This window comes from Entelurus aequoreus, linkage group LG21 (genome assembly GCF_033978785.1).
Source record: "Entelurus aequoreus isolate RoL-2023_Sb linkage group LG21, RoL_Eaeq_v1.1, whole genome shotgun sequence".
In the NCBI taxonomy this organism is placed as follows: domain Eukaryota; kingdom Metazoa; phylum Chordata; class Actinopteri; order Syngnathiformes; family Syngnathidae; genus Entelurus; species Entelurus aequoreus.
This window is the reverse complement of record NC_084751.1, coordinates 8,994,857-8,999,856: the sequence shown is the minus strand read 5'-3', so window position 1 is coordinate 8,999,856 and position 5,000 is coordinate 8,994,857. Positions and strand designations below refer to the sequence as shown.

General features: G+C 30.0%; 1 protein-coding gene across 2 annotated transcripts in view; it reads right to left on the bottom strand.

Moving 5' to 3' along the window:
• Nucleotides 1-4,100: 4,100 nt before the first annotated feature.
• LOC133638297 (metal transporter CNNM3) overlaps nucleotides 4,101-5,000 on the bottom strand; it is a 21,495-nt gene continuing 20,595 nt past the window's right edge. Inside the window, exon 12 of one of the 2 annotated variants that reach the window (XM_062030766.1) lies at nucleotides 4,101-5,000. This exon is cut by the window's right edge and continues 2,244 nt beyond it. The gene's annotated coding sequence lies outside the window, so the exon portion shown is untranslated. The other variant, XM_062030765.1, reaches the window with a different exon arrangement.

Genomic DNA, 5,000 nt, shown 5'->3' with positions numbered 1-5,000 from the left:
AAAACAAGCACATTTTAATATAATTATGTTTATTATTCAATAATTATTTTTATAATCCATCCATTTTTTACCGCTTGTCCCTTTTGGGGTCACGGGGTGTGCTGGAGCCTTTTTATTCAATTATTATTTTTATAATATAATTATGTTTATTATTCAATCATTATTTGTATAATATAATTATGTTTATTATTCAATTATTGTTTTTTTTATAATATAATTATGTTTATTATTGAATTATTATTTGTATAATATAATTGTGTTTATTATTCAATTAATTTTTTAAATAATATAATTATATTTATTATTCAATTATTATTTGTATAATATAACTACGTTTATTATTCAATTATTATTTTTATAATATAATTATGTTTATCCATCCATGTTTTACCGCTTGTCCCTTTTGGGGTCACGGGGTGTGCTGGAGCCTTTTTATTCAATTATTATTTTTATAATATAATTATGTTTATTATTCAATCATTATTTTTATAATATAATTATGTTTATTATTCAATTATTATTTTTTATAATATAATTATGTTTATTATTCAATCATTATTTTTATAATATAATTATGTTTATTATTCAATTATTATTTTTTATAAAATAATTATGTTTATTATTCAATTATTATTTGTATAATATAATTGTGTCTACTTTTCAATAAATTTTTTAAATAATATAATTATGTTTATCATTCAATTATTATTTGTATAATATAGCTACGTTAATTATTCAATTATTATTTTTATAATATAATTATGTTTATCCATCCATTTTTTTACCGCTTGTCCCTTTTGGGGTCACGGGGTGTGCTGGAGCCTTTTTATTCAATTATTATTTTTATAATATAATTATGTTTATTATTCAATCATTATTTTTATACTATAATTATGTTTATTATTCAATTATTATTTTTTATAATATAATTATGTTTATTATTCTTTTTTTTTTTAAAATAATATAATTATGTTTATTATTCAATTATTATTTGTATAATATAATTTTTTTTATTATTCAATTAATTTATGTAATAATATAATTATGTTTATTATTCAATTATTATTTTTTATAATATAATTATGTTTATTATTCAATTATTATTTGTATAATATAATTGTGTTTATTATTCAATAAATGTTTTAAATAATATAATTATGTTTATTATTCAATTATTATTTGTATTATATAACTACGTTTATTATTCAACTATTACTTTTATTAACAATTTTGTATTAAGAGTTTTAAGACATTGTAGCGGCTGGCTACGGGGTGTTAGCCATGGTTTTGACTGGGGGGCGGGACTTCCGGGGAGGGACAGGAAAGTGACGTTGCTTACAGGAAGTAAAGACGGTCGAAATTTGGCGGGAAAATGACAAGCCAAACAGCGAAGTTGTCTGAGCCTACATTCCTGGAACATTACAATATTATAATAACTAAAATATAATTTTTCAATTTTAACGTTTAGTCTCTGAAAATCTTTTCGTTTGAGGCATAAATCAGAAATTCTCAAACTTTGGTGGGTGCGCCAAAAAAAATCACGTGGTCAGAGACTTGCGGGATGATTTGCCTCTGTTGGCCGGAGGGGGCGCTGTTGCAGACATCCGGTGAAGCAGATGAGTAACACCATAGACATCTTATAAGTAGACGCAGCATTGGCCGCTGTGACGCGAGAAATTGGGCGGCCATCTTGAAGTGGTGATGAGGAGCCTAGCGAGCAGCCTAAACTGACAGTTGACAGGTAGAAAACAAAGATGGTGTTCGGCGTTTTCCTGCTCAAATTATCGGACTGTGGAAAATAGGAATCGGGGGATTACTTTTCACAAGTAAGATTTAACAATAACGTACTATTGGTTGTATTTTGTGAAAAGAATATTACCACAGAGTTGAGAAGGACCAAAGATCTTCAATAGTACTGAAATCCTAGCAAACAAGAGTATGACCATAATAGAATTGCTTGTCAATACTTGAATAAAATAAAGTTTGAATAAATGATGAAGATAAAGATTGTAAAAGTTCGGACCACAGTCTGCAAACCTATGGTGTCATCATGCCTTCGGTGTGCATATTTTATATAGTTCTCTGCAAACCTATGAAATGTTCTATTTTGTCTTCATTATGTTGTCAGAATGCTTCATTTGTATGTGAAAATCACAAAGAAATCTTCTGGGGGAGGATGACCCCCCTACAGGGGTTTGCTTGACAAACTTTCAGCCCCACCTAAAACAAAAGACAATCATTTCTTACCAGTATAATTGTAACCAGGAATAAGTCTTCAAGTAACAATATTCAAATACTAACATTGTTGGGTAAGACAGAATTTGCTTTTATTCTGAATCCAGTGAAACAGATTGGTGGTTTTTGCTGATATAAAGACTTTCTGGTGTTTATATATGTTTATGTTGAAGTATTTGGCAGACGCTTTTATCCAAAATACATATAAAACAATCACTGTAAACATGATCATTTAAGGGAAGAATGTAATACAAAATATCAATACAAAGTGTCAAGACAGAATAAACACAGATACAGTCTATAGATATATAGATATCTAATGTATTCATGTATAGTTTATGTAGGATACACGCATGTATATATAACCTAATCATATTGTTTCTTCAATTTAAAAATAGCTGACCATTTTTTCCCCCTTCTCTGGGATTATATTCCCAGTTTCGATCTGGGACGTCTGGTCACTTATAGCATATAAGAATATTCTATTACTGTTAAGCAAACTATGAATAATAAAACATGTGTCCTTTATCATAGCTACACGTATGACAAAAAAAAGCGCGTGTAAATCAGTGGTATTCAGTGAGGTAAGATGAATTAAAGTTCATTGCTCCTGCCAAATGAATTGCACTGAGTGGAGCGGATCACCACTCCAAGATGGCGGCCCCGCGTCTCGTCAGCGCCAGTAGGCAGTAGCGCTCCATGCTGCGTACCCTTAGAGCAGGGGTAACCAACCTTTTTGAAAGCAAGAGCTACTTCTTGGGTAGTGATTAATGCGAAGGACTACCAGTTTGATACACACTTCAATAAATTGCCAGAAATAGCCAATTTGCTCAATTTACCTTTAACTCTATGCTATTATTAATAATTAATGATATTTACACTTAACTGAACGGTTTAAAAGAGGAGAAAACACGAAAAAAATGACAATTAAATTTTGAAACATAGTTTATCTTCAATTTCGACTCTTTAAAATTCAAAATTCAACTGAAAAAAAAGAAGAGAAAAACTAGCTAATTCGAATCTTTTTGAAAAAATTAAAAAAAGAATTTATGGAACATCATTAGTAATTTTTCCTGATTAAGATTAATTTTAGAATTTTGATGACATGTTTTAAATAGGTTAAAATCCAATCTACACTTTGTTAGAATATATAACAAATTAGACCAAGCTATATTTCTAACAAAGACAAATCATTATTTCATCTAGATTTTCCAGAACAAAAATTTTAAAAGAAATTCAAAAGACTTTGAAATAAGATTTAAATTTGATTCTACAGATTTTCTAGATTTTCCAGAATATTTTTTTTTAAATTTTAATCATAATAAGTTTGAAGAAATATTTCACAAATATTCTTCGTCGCAAAAACAGAAGCTAAAATGAAGAATTAAATTAAAATGTATTTATTATTCTTTACAAAAATTTTTTTTACTTGAACATTGATTTAAATTGTCAGGAAAGAAGAGGAAGGAATTTAAAAGGTAAAAAGGTATATGTGTTTAAAAATCCTAAAATAATTTTTAAGGTTGTATTTTTTCTCTAAAATTGTCTTTCTGAAAGTTATAAGAAGCAAAGTAAAAAAAATAATGAATTTATTTAAACAAGTGAAGACCAAGTCTTTAAAATATTTTCTTGGATTTTCAAATTCTATTTGAGTTTTGTCTCTCTTAGAATTAAAAATGTCGGACAAAGCGAGACCAGCTTGCTAGTAAATAAATACAATTTAAAAAATAGAGGCAGCTCACTGGTAAGTGCTGCTATTTGAGCTATTTTTAGAACAGGCCAGCGGGCTACTCATCTGGTCCTTACGGGCTACCTGGTGCCCGCGGGCACCGCCTTGGTGACCCCTGCCTTAAATGATGTCAATGAGTAACACACCCAGGAAGTGAATCTAAATCAACATAATGTTTGAATGCAGTTTGTGACGCTCCATTAAAGATTGACAAACCAACAACAGAAACAGGACTGAGTTTATTTGCTAGTGAAAGAGAATTATTCAAAGTATTCAATGGTGTTCCTCCTGATTAAAAACTATAAAAGTTCAACAAAAACAAAAGAGGAAGTGATTTGAGTTCAAATAAAATAACTCCTAAAAACTACATCATGTAAGCAAATCTATATAACTTCCAAGCCATCTTTTTAAATTCCGCTTTATATATATATATATATATATATATATTATATACACACAAACAAAATAACTTCTCTACAAATGAGCTTGGAATGAAAACACTGGAATTATATAAGAAGCGGAGTAAAGACTAGCCTGAAGCTAATCACACACTTCATGCTAACAAAGTGCAAACTGATCCCCAGCAGCAAATTATACAACGAGAGCTTTCGATCTTCTCATGAAAACACTGAAAGTCCTCCAAGTCAGTCGAGTTCACTAAAAAAAAAAAGCACCTTCTCAAACGAAGATTGTCCAATTTTAGCTTAGCAATTTAGCCTATCAACGGCTTTTTCCTCCCCACATCAAGTTTGAGGATTGTATAAGGTTTGATACAACAGGAACACACAAACGTATCATCTGTGACGTTAGCATCGCTGCTAGCATTCTTGGCAAATGGAATTAAAACAACATAAACTTGCACGCCGACTTCCTGGAACGGAACAAGCCGCATTAGCCTCGGATAGAACTTCGGCATGCACTCCATGAACCATGGCCATTTTGAACAGTGAACATTTAAGCAAAGTGCGCATTTATTTGGCGCCGCTCAGTCAGTGAACGCTAACTAGCGTGTTAGCATGCTAACGGCGTCGTAGTG